At 48.1% G+C, this 17,167-nt stretch overlaps 1 long non-coding RNA gene across 1 annotated transcript; it reads right to left on the bottom strand.

Annotated features, from left to right (window-relative positions):
* Positions 1-1,018: 1,018 nt before the first annotated feature.
* On the bottom strand, positions 1,019-9,387 carry LOC134485195 (uncharacterized). Its single transcript, XR_010063188.1, has 3 exons — positions 8,734-9,387; positions 8,025-8,156; positions 1,019-4,026 (listed from the first exon to the last, which is right to left on the bottom strand). It is a non-coding gene; the product is annotated as an uncharacterized LOC134485195 (long non-coding RNA).
* Between the last annotated feature and the right edge of the window lie 7,780 nt (positions 9,388-17,167).

Genomic DNA, 17,167 nt, shown 5'->3' with positions numbered 1-17,167 from the left:
TGTCTCAGAAAAAAAAAAGGGGGGGAGGGAGGAGGAGGAGGAAAGAGAGGAAGGAAAAAGTTAATTATTCAAGTTAACTAGAAACTCTATTATGGCCTTTTGTCACAGAAGTTTAGTTTTGTTCGGTGGATCTTGGTAATTTGTTAACTATCAGTCGTAGTATGTCTTCCAGCCTTGAGGAGAATGAATAGATGCTCTTAGCCCTGTCTTCAATAACAGTCCAGAGAGGAGTCAGGAGTGCAGGCCAGAGGTTCCCACCTGCCTTTCAGGTGGCTTTCTTTCTGCTGAGAGCCCTTCTGGCAATAAAGTGGCACGGAGGACAGGCTGTTAACTCTGGTCCACCCCCAGTCCTCTTCCTAGGAACTTGAGCTATAAGTGGGAGGAAGAGGAAGTGCGGTCTCCTCAGTCACACCCAGAGCTCTGTGTCAAAACAGGATAGCCTTGTCAGGACTCAGGGAGGCAGGAGGGAACCTCCACGGTAGCCATATGGAACAGATAGGACCAGAAATACTTACTCAAGGAGGCATGGCGAGAACACCACAGCACAGCTGAGTAACAGACATGCCCGGAAATGCTTGCTCTGTCTACAGGTTACTATCACCACACCATGGTTTATGGAAAGTTTAATCCCAGAACTCAGGAGGTTGAGGCAGGCAAATCTGTGAGTTCAAGGCCAGCCTGGTCTACAGAGAGAGTTCCAGGACAGCCAGAGCTACACAGAGAAACCTTGTCTTGGAAAACTAAAACAGAAAAAGAAGTTGGTCACTTCCATTTCTGAAGTGCAATGAAAGTCTGAATTGTGCTCATTTGCTTAGAGTTGAGCACAACCCCAGGGTGGTCCCTGGGAGTCACAATGGGTACATTTCCAAATCTCCATTTCAGCCACTGTGCTTATTGACTTCTAGACAGAGCTACCTTGACTTAGGCAAGCGTGAGTTATGAAAACAGGTCTGTTCCTAAAAATGGAAACATCTTGTAAAAGTTACAATTAAGACAGTCACATACATCTCCCCCCCGACTTACAGTAACTACTTTTATTCACCATTAGTTCAAGTCTAAGAATAGCTAAAGTCTAAAACGATTAATAAAAATAAAATATTTTATTATTCTTTTGTCCTTGTGCTTTTTCTGCCTTGTTAAATAAGCAGAAATCAGTAAAAAGCGAGAGTATTCTAGTGTATACCTGTCATCACAGCACTCAGAAAGCAAAGGAAGAAGGGGCTTAGAAAGTTCGATGCCAGTCTGGTCTATACAGAGAAACATTAGCTTAAAATCAACAAAGGAGGGGTCGGGGGAGGGTGGAGAAACAGCTCAGCGATTAAGAGCACTTGCTGTTCTCACAGAGGACATGGGTTCAATTCTCTGCACCCACATGATGACTCAGAACCATCTGTAACTCCATTCCAAGGGATCAAAAGCCTCTGTCACTGCTGTCTCTCCTTCTTACCTCTTCCTCTTGTTGTTGTTATAGTTGATATTGTTGATGTTGTTGTCCTCCTCCTCCTCCTCCTCCTCTTCCTCCTCCTCTCCTTCCTCCTCTTCTTCCTCCTTCTCAGGGCATCAGGCACACATGAAGTTAACATACATGCAAGCAAAACATTCATACACATAAAATAAAATAAATACATCTTTTTTAAAAGATGTATTTATTTATTTATTTATTTATTTATTTATTTATTTATTTATATGTAAGTACACTGTAGCTGTCTTCATCCACACCCAAAGAGGGCATCAGATCGCATTACAGATGGTTGTGAGCCACCATGTGGTTGCTGGGATTTGAACTCAGGGCCTCTGGAAGAGCAGTCAGTGCTCTCAGCCACTGAGCCATCTCTCCAGCCCAAAATAAATAAATCTTAAACAAACAATAAAACCCTAGAAGTATTCTGTGTTTCCTTGGTGCTTCTTTTTAGTCTTATTTATTTATTCATTCATTCATTCATTCATTCATTCATTCATTCATTTACGTATGTACTTACGTGTGTGTGTGTGTCCCCACAGAGGTAAAAAAAAGTACTGGATGGATCCCCTGGAACTGGAGTTACAGACAGTTGTGAGATACCTGTGGGTGCTGGAAATTGAGCCTGGATTCTCCGGAAGAGCAGCCAGTGCTCTTTTTTTTTTTTTTTTTTTTTTTTTGGTTCTTTTTTTCAGAGCTGGGGACCGAACCCAGGGCCTTGCGCTTCCTAGGTAAGCGCTCTACCACTGAGCTAAATCCCCGCCCCGCAGCCAGTGCTCTTAATTGCTGAACTTTCTCTCCAGCCCCCTTTTCTTTATTCTTTAAATTAAAAATTAAAACTAATATGTAACATGCCTTTCCATTATATATAAATTCATATTTTTCTTTCAGGGAAATGTTTGTACCTACATTTTATTTTGACTTATTTTTTTAAAATCTTTATTTATTATATACATTGTAGCTATCTTCAGACACACCAGAAAAGGGCATCAGATCTCAGTACAGATGGTTGTAAGCCACCATGTGGTTGCTGGGATTTGAACTCAGGACCTCAGGAAGAGCAGTCGGTGCTCTTAACCACTGAGCCATCTCTCCAGCCCCTATTTTGACTTATTTTAATTGAAATTTAAACATAAATATTAGGCACATTAGTGGAGTACCACATGGCTTGTTTGTTTCATTTTGTTTGACATAAGGTCTCTCTCTATGTAGACGTGGCTGTCCTGGAATTCTCATGTAAACCAGATTAGTCTCAAACTCACAGAGATCAGCCTGCCTCTCCCTGTGTGCCTGGGATTAAAGGCATACATCACCATAACCATATCTACTTCTCTCTCTCTCTCCCTCACTCATCTTTTGAGATTATAATGCAATTCCATTATTTCCCCTTTCCCATTCCTCTTTCCAAACCCTCTCATAGAGCCTTCTTTGCTCTCTTTGAAATTCATGACCTCCTTTTTACATTGTTGTGTGTGTGTGTGTGTGTGTGTTGCTCAGGCTATACAATGTTACTAATATGTAAATGTTTTCAGGATTGATTATTTAGTATTGGATAACCAACTGATCTGCTCTTACTTAGGAAAGACTGTTTCTCCCACTCTTGGTTCTCTTTGGTTGTCAGGAGTTCATGGTGTAGGATTGAGGTCTCATGAACTTTCTCCCATCCATGTTGGCAAACTAACTGATGCTGTCTTTGCTTGTAGCTATTCTTTTTAATGTCACACATCTTAGATTGTTCCTGGGCATTTTGTGTGTTTTTCGCTGACCTTGGGATTGTCTTCTACCACATGTTCAAATTGGCTGAAGTTTATAAGTAGCGGAATATTTAACATCCGAAAACTGTCACTTCTGATTTCCCTCCTTTATGATTTATTAGACATCATCCCAAATGTTCCAGGTAGGCAATCATATCAGCAAGTTTGAAATGAAGACGATAATGCTATTTAAAGCTAAATTATAATATGCCTGAGAATGGAATATACATGACGGATTTTTTCCAAACCACAAATAAATTTAATTAAAATTGTTTATTTTTGAAATATGAGTCAAGTAAAATATTTTCTTGGCAATTCATAGCATCATCATTTTTTTTTCTTTTTCTTTTTTCTTTTTTTCGGAGCTAGGGACTGAACCCAGGTAGGCAAGTGCTCTACCGCTGAGCTAAATCCCCAATCCCCATCATCATTTTTAAGTTGAAGTGACTCTTTAAAAATAAAAATCTTGCCAGGCATTGGTGGCACATGCCTTTAGTCCCAGCATTCCCAAGGCAGAGGCAGGCAGATCTCTGGGTTCAAGGCCAACCTGATCTATAGAGTGAGTTCCAGGACAGTTAGAGCTACACGAAGAAACCCTATCCCAGAAAACAAAATAACAACAAATAAAATAAGGAAATAAAATATAAATCTCACCTGGTTTGGGCAGTGGTACTACTCACTGAAAGGGGGGCTTCAGACTTCTTGTCTCAGTTCCTGACCGTATGTGCTTCTCTGCCTTCTCGCCATCATCCTGTTTCCTTCTCAGAGCAGAAGTAGACGGCACAGATGCCCACAAGCAGCCGCTTCTTTCACCTTTCAAATGAGAACAAAACCAAGTAGGCCCTAGGCATCTTAGAAATCCAGAGACTCCTTTTTTTTTTAACATTCAAAAAACATTTTACTTTCTGCACAAACAAGCTTTTAACATTTCCTGGCAATTATTCAGCAAGATTGTGGCCGTTTGAAAAGTTTATAGAATGAAGAGCTTTGCTAAACCTGGCGCCAAAAACTTTGCCCAGTTGGCCTCTGAACATCTGGTTTGGAGGTCTATGTACATTGTGTGTGTGTGTGCGTGCGTGCGTGTGTGTGTGTGTGTGTGTGTGTGTGTGTATTTATGTGTGTGTATTTGTTTTGTATGTGTGTAGTATAGGTTTGTGCGTGTGTGTGTGTGTGTGTGTGTCTTTGTTTTGTGTGGTGTGTGTGTGTGTGTATGTGTGTGTGTGTGTGTATGTTTTGTGGGGGGGTGCTATGTGTGTGCTGGTCTATCTACCTATGTGTAAAGACCTGTGTGTCAACATTGAATGTCATTCTTCAGGTACTGTCTATCTTGTATATTAAGACAGAGACTCCTTTTTTAGACGTAGGCTGAACACAACCTAGACCTGAGACCCTGAAGTTTTAGAAGAAAAAACAAGCCATTCTTCTGACCACCTACTGGACGATAAGGGGCCTCTCTGAACTCTTCCCTTCTCTGAGGTCTCCCTCCACAATAGTGGACTTCTCCAAGATCTTCCAGGCCTTGAGATTCTCCATTTGCTTTCTCTGCACCTAGATTATAAGCCCCAAGGAACCTTAGCACCCTCCTCATTTGAACACTTTAGGCCAGCAACACCTTGGCAAGCACAGCAGAAAGAAGCCACATGTAGACAGTTCAGGGTAAAGGTAAGCAGATCAGAAGAGGCATCATTGGATGTAGGCAGCCCAGAGCGTGATCAATGCTCAGATCATGAGCCTGCAGGATTACACAGTTTGCTCTGCTTCTAAACACACATGGGGTTTAGAGACAATCCATGATGCTAAACTAGGGTTCCACCAGCAAAGCTCTCTGAGCTATAGAGCACAAAGAATGGTCCAAGTGCCTATTCTCAGGTCTTCAAAGTTTTGGAACCGGAATCCTCCTTGGGAGGGATACTGTCTTCCTCGGGCATTAGAAATACACACAGAGGGGCTGGGGATTTAGCTCAGTGGTAGAGCGCTTACCTAGGAAGCACAAGGCCCTGGGTTCGGTCCCCAGCTCTGAAAAAAAGAACCAAAAAAAAAAAAAAAAAAAAAAAAAGAAATACACACAGAACTCAATTCTGCTGATTGTGGAGAGGGCAGGGACATGGTTTCTCATCCCTTTTGTGTTGAAGGAAGAGAACGCTAGTCACCTCTCTCTCTCTCCTCCAGCACCTTCTCTTTGCTAGCTTCTCTCTCACTTGCTCCAGGCTGTACATGCTCTAGAGAACTACCTGGCTATGGGGAAGATAGTCTTCCATGGTGAGGCCCACTCCCTACAATCAGAAGGGCACTGTCTGAAGAGAGATAAAAAGCCTAAACGAGAGGGAGGCAGAGCAAGATCTACAGCAACCCCAGAGATCACTATTCAGAGAGAACACAGGCAGGAATGTGATGGTTAAAGCTGATTCCAACTTGACAGGATTTAGAATCACCATGGCAACAAACCTCTGGGTGTGTCTGTGGAGGAGTTTCTAGATGAAGCTAATCTCGATGGGAAACCAGCCCTGAGTGCAGGTGGCACAATTCTATGATCTGGGATCCTAGACTAAATAAAAGGGAGAAGGCAAGCTGAATGCTGGCGTCATCTCTCTCGTCTCCCTGACTGCAGATGCAATGTCCTTAAGCTTCTGATGTCATCCTTTCCCACATGATGGACTGTGCCTTCAAACTGTGAGCCAAAACAAACCCTCCCATCTGTAAGTTTATTTTGGCAGGTATTTTGCCACTGCAACAAGAAAAATAACTAATTCCAGCACTTGGGAAGCAGAGGACGGAGGATCTCTGAGTCTGAGGCCAACTTGGTCTACAGAGCGAGTCCCAGGACAGCCAGGACTACCCTCTCTTGAAAAATTAAAATATATAAATAAAGAGAGAGAGAGAGAGAGAGAAAGAGAGAGAGAGAGAGAGAAGGAGGAAGAGAGAAGGAGAGAGAATGAGAATGTAAGAAGTCTGGAGATGCAAAGAGGTGGAAACCTCCTCTCCAACGCTGGGTTGCCCTACATGGCCACTATTTCTTGGACTTGTCTGATTGGGCCCAGCTCAGAAGCCTCAGCGTGAGTAACAGTACCTGAAAAATCAGCACCAAACTAAAATGTGTTGCTAGGCCAGGCACTTGTAGTATGCCCAGCTTCCCCAATTCCTCAAAGAGCCAGCCCAGAGGGCAACATTCTCCGTGGAACGGAATTGCACATCAGCTCATGCAAGCTAGAGCCCAGGGACAGGCTTTGACCGTACATCAAAGGGATGATATGACCTTGGGAAGCTTCCTTTGTGAAGGACAGGCACCGGGACTAGGGTACAGCAGCTGTCACCTGAGGAATGTAATTCTTTAAGGACAGAAGCAAAGGCTGCTGCTGATTAACTCTGATGTGAAATATTCATAAGGCCAAGGAAAAACCTTCATAAGCATAGAATTTGAGTCAGGGACACGCCATGGGTATAGTGAGTATGTCGGCCAGCTGAGATCAGTGTTTACCAAAGGGACTGTCACCCAAGTAGGGGTAGTCGTTCAACCTGGGGGCAACTGAAGACTGGGTGTATGAGCCAATATATGCAAGGAGAGAGAAGGGGGCTACCGTACAAGAGCCCTTCATAATAGCTACATGTGAAAGAGGGATATCTACGGGCGGGCTTATGATTAGGACAGCCCAGCCCAGGGAAAGTACACAATCCCTCTCTCCACAACCTTCTGTGTGTTGAATCCTTCTGGAAATTACTAAGAATGTGAACCTGGGTTCAGCCTCAGGGTAGAGATATAGGGCAAGACAGGTGGAACACAGAGGAGAGACCAGCATTGTGGAAACACCTGTCCCCTCCCCAACTTGAGGAATGGCCTGCCAAGGGAGGGGACATCCGCCCACCTATTGCTCACTGCCTCATATCTGTACAAGATAAGCAATAAACAAGGCCTGACTCACCTGGTCTCCACTGTCTGTTCTGAAGTTGAATAGTGACAGGTCTGTGGCTAGGAGGGACGTTCTCTTCTCAAAGGTGAGTCACTCAGGTGCCTTGTGACTTGTTAAATGTGTCCTCAGCCTTGAAGGCCTTTCTCTCAAGGAAGAATCTCATTAGCCCTTCATAAGACAGCTATTGGGCAGCTCCATGAACTGCCTTACATTCATTTCTCTACAGATCCTTCTATGTGGAAACCATACAGAGCCTGGTGTGGCCAAAATATTAGCATAGAAGTGTGAGGTTCAGGACTTGTGTTGAGGGCAGTGGGTTGGTGGCTTGAGCCACAGGATTTGCCCACTTGGGCTTACAACTAGCCCCTGCCTAACCCTGTTTGGGCTCAAGTTCATGACCAAGGATCCTTCTCCAACACCCTGGGTCCTCCTGCGATACAGATTTGCACTACTCTACCATCTCTGGAACTCACCAGCTGAGCTCCTCGCCTGTTCCTCAGGGGTCTTTAAAAACAAACCTGGGGGTTGGGGATTTGGCTCAGAGGTAGAGCGCTTACCTAGGAAGCGCAAGGTCCTGGGTTCGGTCCCCAGCCCCAGAAAAAAAAAAAGAGAGAGAGAAAAAAAAAAAGAAAGAAAAAAAAGAAAACAAACCTGATGGCTATGAGACTGCAAGACCCTACCACCCGGAGTTATAACCCTGCTCTATGTGGCCAGCAGCAAGCTACACATGCTGGGCTGAGGGAAGTGGACCATGTAACCTTGCTCTCCTGTCTAGTAGATCCAGGCTCAGTGGGGCCCAGGCTGCTGCAGTCAGGTGGGCTAGTGAGGACATAGTTACAATCCCTGGGACAAAGGAGACAGAAGGGGTGGAAAGATTACAGGGATGGGGGTGGGTGACAGAAATACCTCAGATGTACCAAGCAGACACTGTAGGGTCCATAGCACCTTGCACTGCTGGCCATGTAGCTGAGCTCAGGAGACATGGCTCCGGACATGACTTAGAAGACCCTCGGTGTGGTCAGTGTTGGGGCCTGGAAGCTGCAGGACAGGGGAAGAGAACACAGAAGAAGGCTCAACTTAGGATCTGAGTAGTGGACAGGGAAAGTATCATGTGTGGCCATGTCCTATAGAGCCTTTGCTATTAGGTGAGCTTACAGCACAGTCGCTCTCCTAGCTCTGGTGGCTAATCTCTGGGATCAGGCAGCCAGGCAATAGCTCACCCAGACCTCGGATCCTGCCAGTGCTTCCTAAAAGGCTTTCTCCACTGCCTCTCAACCTAGAGCTTGTATGGCAACTGTCATCAAGAATGGCATTCTGATTCCTACCTGACTACACCAAGCTCCTCTGCCTCCTGCCTCCACTGTGGCCACCTGCCTAGGCCTGATTCCTGTCATAAACCCTGTGACCCCTAAGCAGTGCTGCACAACTGAGTGTAGCTAAGGGCTTGCCATGCTTCCTCCTCTCGGCTGCCAAAGCAAGTCTTGGATACCAGAGTGTAAATCTTGTGAGCTCTGTATGGAGGATAAATCTGTATGGATCGGGCCCTACAGCTCTCATGGTCATGGAATTCTGGCTAAGGTGTGTGATCTGATTCAGGCCCTGGGTGTCAACGTACCTCCAGGCGTCTGCTGAAGCTCCTTGGTGCCCACCAGTCCTTGTAATGGGTTAGTGCTCATTGATGGGAACCAGCCCACCTCTCCTTGATCCTTGCCAGGTCAGGGTGCAGTTTGATGTGGGGCACCGTGGCACTCTTGAGCTCCTCCCACCCCTGTGTCCTGTTTGGCCCACTGAATTCTCTGAACAGGAAGTCAGAGTTCCCAGAATGCGGCCAGGAAACAGTTTAGGAGACGCATCCCTTCGGGACATGTAGATCTACACTCTTATATCCCTCTGCTCCAGGGAGCTCTGAAAGGTTGTCAGTAGCCTCTGAAGCAGCGAGGGCTTCCATCATCTCCACAGTGGACTATCCTGGTCAGGCTGGCTTGGGCAAGCCCGTCAGGCACTGTTCCTTGATGTTCTCCTTTGATAGTAGCATGGCTTCGGACCACTGAATTCCCAGCCTCAGTTTCCCCATCTGTAAGGTGATGTACCATAATCATGCCATCCCTTGAGATTAAAATAAGACAGAGGCTTGAATGGAAGACCTCCATCCAGTTTCTGGACCCAGACCCGAAGGCATTTTGTGGGTGCTAAGGAGATGTCAGGGTGTCTTCTTGCCGCATTGAACTCGTGTATGACACTTCTGGTCTGCATAAAGTAAGTTTCAAGAATGGATACAGTATGTACTTAATTTTCGGAACGTAAGCATCGAAGCCCAGAGTTATATAAAAAGAAGAAACACTTTCCGGCCAACCTTTCCTCCTCCCCGCTCCTCCCTCAGGCTCCTGACAGCGCAGAGCCACACAGAGCCGACTGCTTTTAACCTCAGGAAAGGTAAACCAGAGGCCCCACTCAGAGCTATTTTAAGCAGAGACTTATAAAGTAAAAGCAGCTGTAAAATGAAAAGCTGCAGGCGCATTTCCATTTCCTGGAGTGATGGGACAAAGAGCTTTGCCAGCAGGCCCCGCAGCTGGATCAGCACTCTCGGCCAGAGCTGGGTCTCCAGGCCTCAACCAGCTCCACCTGGCACGGGGCAAGGCCCAGCTCTGGAACAAGGATCCTGGCCAACATCAGTGCCAAGTTTCCGTAATTCATGGGGCAGAGAGGCAGCAAAGGCCATGGTGGGCGTGTCTGGCAGGGGCTCACCCTGGCCCTGCTGCATGCTGGGGCTCAGAGCCGGCCCAGCTGCTCGTGCATGACTCCTTCCTGCCGGTTTTCCTTCACTATCTCTAGCCCAGGACAGAGCTGCTATCGGAATCCCAGGAGACTCATGGGTGCCTTTCCAGCATTTCTTTGCCTCCTATCTGGGGCCTACTTGGGGACCACTAATTAAACTGCAGAGGCAGAATTTAAGATTATGAAACGTCCCTCTTCAGGGCAGACCGTCTCCTACGCTAAGGGGCCTGGCTTAAGCCACAGCCACCAGCCACTAGCCCCCATCCACTCTTCCCCACATACTAGATGCTACACCGGAGACTGAGCTAGGAATCAGGGTGCTATCCCAAGGACAGGGACTGCCATTAAGTCAGAACCCTAGCCCAAAAGGCCTTGGAGTACATGCATGTTCCCTTTAGATAGCACTGGCTGAATCTCAGGCCTGGGAGGAGTCATTGCCTGACTGCCTATTCAGAGAGATCTAGCCACCAGAGCTGGAAGAAGGTGCTGCAAGCGTACTTGGGCTCTCTCTGGGAAGGCTCTCCGGGACCCAGCCATACATGGTACTACCTGGTCCACCACTCAAGCCTGCGACTGGTCCAAGTTGAACCTGTTCTTGAGCTTGCACCCCTCACAAGCTGAGAGCATCGCTAGCCAGGGCATAGTGTCCACTTAAGTTGTCTCAGAAATGGTCTTCTCGGCCTGAGAATCGAGCTCTGTTATTCTCTATTTCTCTACCTCTTTATCTGCATCGTTCCTAATCTGGCCCCAATGCCACTGGACACACAGACTAGGCACAAATTAACAGTATCCACAATGAAAAACTTGGTGAGGAACCTGTGGACATTATGTCATAGAACTGGCCTTGCTCATGGCCACAGAAGTGATTGCTTCTGAGGTGTTCCACCTCCTGGTTTCCAGAGACCCATGAATCCACTAGCTATCTGATGGGGCTTTCTGTAAGGCCTTCTTCTGGAGGTAGGGGAAATGAGGGTGGGGTGACAAATGCTGGTTTGGGGTCCACAGCAGTTCTATTCCCCCTGTGTCTATCCACTCACTCCAAAGACTGTCCTATGCAATTTACGTAAGATGCTTCACAGTTACCCCAGCCCTACAGTGTTTCTGGTCTGTCCATTTTGCTGTCTTGCCTCTCCCTAGCTCTCTCAGCCAGCTCCTTGTCTCTAGCTAGAGTTCCCCTGGGGGGGGCCTATTGTGTCAGGTCTCCTTATAGAAGGCAGCTGCCCCAGGAAAATCCAGCTTGTCCTGGTGAGAGATATTTAGCAGTCACTGTTCAATGGCTTTGTGTCCCACAACTGCCTCAGTTTCCCCGTCAGTCTTTCAGTGACCTCAGTGGTGGCGGCTGATGGGACTGATGGACTTGTCCTTGGGGTTGAAGGGTTTACAGGCAGCTCAGACTCTGGTAAAAAGGTGAGCTTGCAAGCTCACCCTGCCACCAGGGTCACCAGGAGTCCACGGATGTGGACACAGTCCTCGAGGCTGTCACCTGGCAGGTGCTCTTTTCTTCCAGGTGACTCCACTTAATAGGAAAGCTCTACAGTCAGTCCCCATCGCTGCATCAGGGTGAAGTGAATACCGAGTTTACAGAAGACATGAAGACATTGGGGAGCCCAGCATCCCCAAGACAGACAGCTTTTGCCCACAATGACAGTTCATCATAAGTAAGTTGACAAGTGTAGACCTGGTTTCTTCTTTTTATCAGATGCGGCCGAGTTCAAGGAGGGCATCTAGAATGTTCTAATGGGTGCCAGCAAAGAAACCATGTGATCCCGTGTCTGGCTCAGGTGGAGGACAGGACCGTGTGATGGGCATTTGGGAGGTGCAGAAGAGGTGCTCCTTTATACACAGAGACATCCCGAGACCCCCAACCTCAGCTACCAGATTCCCAGCATTGGCTTAGTGGCCACGTGTATAGGGCTGTGCTTCCCAGGGGTGCTCACCCCTTAAGCAGGAGTCTCTCTGGAGAGTGTTTATCATCGGCAGATTTCCTGACAATCCCTCTCAGGGGGTGTCCATGTTAGCATTTGCTATGGCCCTGTAATCCCCCAGTTCACCTACCCACCCAGTGGAGTTCTGGGGACGTATCTCAGTCTGGAAGGAGTTCCTGTTTCTCTTGGGGCTTCCTGAGGAACCAGGGTGCTGAAGCTGGGCAGGGCAGTGTTTGATGCAAACTACAGCGCTTGTGCCAAAAAGAGTAAGAGTTTGAGCAACTATGTCCCAGGAACATGAATTCAAGTAGTCCAAATATATGTTCTACCATGGAAGTTATCACACTAAGATTTCATGGTTATGGAGTTCTTCAATCTACGGCCATCTCTTCCCAGCATGTCCTCGTGGTCCAAGTCCTGTGCTTCAGGGTCTCTTCACACGGTCTTGTGACAGATCTTTAGCAGCAGAGAAGATCTGAAACTAGCCCCCCAGGGAAGGACTACTTCCCAGATCCTGGAGAGTATTTGAAGACTGCAGAAACACAGGAAGGCCACACGCCCTGTCTGACCTCTGCCCTAAATGGAGGGAGGGTGCTCGATGATAACACCCTTCGTATAGATCTTCTCTAGTAGATAGACCTAGAGGCTATGTCTGAAGCACAGAGTGCAGAGGTCAGAGGTGAGATGGTTATCCAAAGTGAGAAAGACCTACCCTCCAGGCAGCGGCCACTCGCCCTGTGTCAATGGGCTGCACTTATCTTCCAGGTGCATCCCACAGCCCTGGGGAAAGAAAAAGCTAAACAAAAACAAAGCTCCTGTCATTTTACAGGAGAGGTTTGAATGAGTGGAATGGGCGGGAGGCAGGGACCAGAGTCAGTAGTTCCTCTATCTACCACTGTCTTCCACCAGGAAGGAGCTGTAAAAAGGACTCCAGACCCCTAGTAATTTATTTCAAAGTCTTAACAAGTGGCTGGGTGAGGTCTCCAAGGCTTTGATCCCAGCACTCAGGAGGCAGAGACAGGTAAAAGAGACTTAGTAGAACTGGGTGGTAGTGGTGGCACAGACGGTGGCCACAGCACACCTTTAAGCCCAGCACTAGGGAAGGCAGAGGCAGGTAGATCTCTGAGTTCAAGGCCAGCCTGGTCTACGGAGTAAGTTCCAGGACAGCCAGGACAACATAGAGAAATCCTGTTTCAGAAACAAACAAGCAAGAAGCAAAAGTCTTAACACACCCATGTCTTCATGGGAGGTTTATCTGAGAATAGTTAGGAAGTGAGTAGAGATGGCATTCAGTGGAAAAATGTTTCCCTACCATAGGCAAGACCTTGGGTTTAAGCCCCAACCGTGAGAAAAAAAAAAAAAAAAAAAAAAAACAGAAACAAAAATTCAGACCCACATAAACGTCTACTGACAGCTATGAGTCAAGTCTGACTATCAGATACAGCCACGAACACTGGCAGAGTTTATTCAAACAGAATGGCACAGAAAGTGTTCCTGATGGCTTGGTGACACAGACCATCCCTGCCATACCCTTACCACAATGACACCCAGACAGGGCCTCCACATATTTTGGGGGGCTCTGGTAGAAGATCTCTCCCTCTCCCTCTCCCCCTCTCCCTCTCCCTCTCCCTCTCTCCCTCTCCCTCTCCCTCTCCTCTCCTCTCCTCTCCTCTCCTCTCCTCTTCTCTCCTCTCCTCTCTCTCTCCTCTCTCTAATGGTTTGTATTGTTTACAGAGAAGAGTATCTTTTTATAGTCAGAAAGCTGTTTTCAGACTGAACTGCTCACCCCTACGCTGTGCCTGTGTTGGGGGCAGGCTTGCCTGCAGAAGTCTGTCTTATAGGGTGCTGGTGCCTGGCTGGAGCTGGAGGCTGTGAGGGCTCAGTGGAGACTGGGCTTGTCTGCTTCTCTAGCCTTTGGTTACAAAAGTGCCACTGTTTTAAGATAGGAAAGTGGTCTGGGCTGGGTCAGCCTGGGGACAGCACACTGCCCAGGACCTCAGAAACTAACTTAAGGATTGGCTAAGTGTTCAAGCCCCTGTCCAGTGTGGCTTCCGGGGCTGAGTCTGGAGTGGGGGTGGGGGCATCCTTTGTCTGAAGTTGATGTGTGTGATGACTTGGGGGAGAACTGCTGCCGGTGGATGCTTTCCCTGTGGAAACAGGAGTTCCCTGACTGCACCAGGTGCCCTGCACACCACTGCAGGGCAGGTGCCATCAGAAGAAGGATGTAGGCTGGCTTCCTGGCACTGCCCTCAGGCTCAAGGCTTGCCTTCAAATTCTGAAGTCATTTTTGAACATGGATCCTGTATTCTGTTTTGCCTCGCTTCCTCCTGCTAAACAAAAGAACCCTAGAACCGAGAGGTTCCTTGTGTTCAGGAAAAGACCCCACAGACGTTGGTGAATTCCTGAGGTCAAAGCCAAAGGTCTGAAGGGTCTCCTTGACCAAAGAGAAGTCAGAATCAACAGGAACAGCCCCACCATGGTCACCAAGGTGCATCAGGATGGAGGTCAAGCCAAGGAACCCCCAACCTGAGCAACGACGTGGGACACTGGAGCCCCACAGCCCCTCGATGAACCCCTGGTTCTCCAGCAGCTCTGAACAGCGAGACCCAGCCCAAGAGGATGGCTCTATCCACTCCTAATTATAACTTCCAGTGCTGGCCCAGCTAGCCGCTAGCTATTTTTAGCGTTCTCTAACCCAGCCCCCTTGTGACTCAGCAAGGTCCGGCTGGGATGAGAAAGTTGCTGTTGCTAAGGATGCTCCAGGGAAAAGAACTGGGCAGCAAGGACCCTAGAGGTGGCGGGCAGGCCATAAAGCCTTCCTCTCCCTGGACCTCGGGCCTACAGAGCCTGAGACAGCCTCAGCTGCTCTGCCCCTCCCCCATCTACCACTCCTGCACTTCTGGCTCAAAGCCGGCTCCTCCCCCACAGCCGAGCATGGAAAATCTGATGTCAGAATTCCAGCTTCAGCAAGGAATGTGGCCTGACCTTCACCTCCCAGGGAGCCATCTTGCCTGAGGCCTGAGGGGGTGGGCATATCACCACCAGGTTTCTCTGGGCACTCTAAGACCCACTCCACCTAAACAGGAGTGCCCATCCTCCGCACCACATCCTGCCCACCCTGCTGCAACCATGGCCTTTAACTGGTTTCAGCATCTTGCCCTATTGCCGAGCACCCAAAGGTGCCAGGCCGCTTGTCACTGAGCTGGCCTCACCCCAGCAGCTCAGTTAATTACAGCTGCCCAGAAAAACAGATTCTGAAGAGGGTCACGGGGTGAGTGGGGAGCAGTGTGTGGGTTCCTACCCCAGCCAGTGTTCAGGATCCCTGAACCTGGGCAATATAGAAACCCCATCTATGCAGTCCTGCAAGGGGTTTCCAGGATGGGGGAGGGTAGGAGCAAAATGAAAGAAAGCTGGGGGGGGGCAGAGTGAGTGCTGTGTACATGTATGTACATTTGTACATGCGGCATATACTACAGATGTATGCTTGTGTGCACAAGGAAACAGTGTTTGTGTTCACACTCATTCCCTCAGGGCCAGGCTCAGGATCGAGTTGGAATACCAGCCCAAGAGGAATGGGCACAGGGGACCTTCCTACAGATGGGAAGGCTCTGCCCTGGGCGAAGATGGAACTGTCCAGGAGCTGGAGTGGGGACGGGCAGTCCTGCTGAGTCCTTCCAAGTGCCAGGCCTTACAAGTTCTTAGAAGCCCTGGCTCTGCGCCTCCCTGGCAGCCCCAAGTAGCTTTTGAGTGTGGGAGACCGACCTGGGCTAAAGTGGAGACTGGTTGGCCTCCCCGGCTCTGCAGGGGACTGGCACCTGCAGTGTTTCCTGACTTTCTGCCTTTCCTATGAAATGTCTGTGACTAAGTTCCTCTCCGAGCTCATGCCCTTGGAAGAGGAGGTGACAAAAAAAAAACCAAAAAAAAAACCCCCCAGTTTGCTAATGTCCACAGTGGCGTCACTCAACGTTGGTCCTTTGTTCCTACGCTTTCATATTGAGGTGAGAAAAATCATTCCCCAAGCCAGTTCCATTTTGTTTTGTTTGTTTGTTTGTTTGTTTGTTTTCTTTTCTTTTTTCGGAGCTGGGGACCGAACCCAGGGCCTTGCGCTTGCTAGGCAAGCGCTCTACCACTGAGCTAAATCCCCAACCCCCAGTTCCATTTTGTTAATCCTGCATTTGTTTGCTATCTTCTAAGTCTGGCTTTAATGAAGTCAGGAAAATAGGAAGATTTATAGAAAGCCACGTCAGAGAATGAAGGTGGTATGCTGTTTTGCATTAACCAAATCGCCACTCAGCAAACGATTTCTATTTGGAACACCTCACTAGCCGCCCCTGCTGCAGGCTTCCCCTGGAAGCTTCCCGCTCAGATGCTCCAACACAGAATAGTGAAGATCTAGCTACACCTGTACAAATTAGGGTCTGTCATCTTTCGTTAAAAATCTAGCAGGAATTTGGGTCAACACAGAGATTGACAGATATTTGTGGCATATGTGACTAGAGGCCCCTCTACTCCTGGCAGACTGGAGGCTGGCGGCTGCTTTGGGGGCAGCCAGCCCCCCAACATCCATATTTCATCAGATGTAGCAGGTAGGGCCTAGACGCCCCAAGGAGGCCACTGCAGTCCAGGAGAGTGCAACCACCAGGAGATATACACACGGACTGACATGCTCTCACATGAGTGGGAGCTGCCACTAAGGCATTCACAGGATGGAGGAGCTGTGCTGCATATATCAAGGTGCCCAGAATGGGCAGGGCTTCCCCAGGGCAGCCATACAGCCCTGGTTCCAAATGGACCCCAGAGGAGGAAGCCATCTGACATGTCCTACTCAGACTGCACAATTGGGGCTAAGAGTAATTCTCCACTCTTCACAGATATACAAACACATACACACAACACACTTATGCACACTACACATAGGTGTACACATACCTGTACACATACCATACACATGTGTACATCACACACACATGTACATACATCTACATAAACTTCTCAAACACATGGACACATATGTACGCATGCAGGTCCATACACACATATACTACATAGAGGTATACATACACACACACACACACACCATACAAGACCACATGCCCCATAGCCCTCACTAGCACAGAGCTCATAAATCACCCTTCATAGAGACAGAAAATGCCTCCTCTCTGCTGGCTGCATTAGAGGAACAATTCTTCACAGGCAAGTGCCCCTGAAGACGATCTAGAAACCTGTGTTGAATTCTGTGCCGAGGATGCAGAAAGGGACCCAGGCAAGGTAAGATGGGAAGAGACATGGGGAATAAGCCATGAGAGAAATGAGCAAGCGATACCACATATTGAGACAAAAATCAGCAAC

The sequence above is a fragment of the Rattus norvegicus genome, chromosome 1 (assembly GCF_036323735.1).
Source record: "Rattus norvegicus strain BN/NHsdMcwi chromosome 1, GRCr8, whole genome shotgun sequence".
In the NCBI taxonomy this organism is placed as follows: Eukaryota; Metazoa; Chordata; class Mammalia; order Rodentia; family Muridae; genus Rattus; species Rattus norvegicus.
Note: the sequence above shows the minus strand (reverse complement) of the source record. Positions and strands in the feature narration are given on the sequence as shown.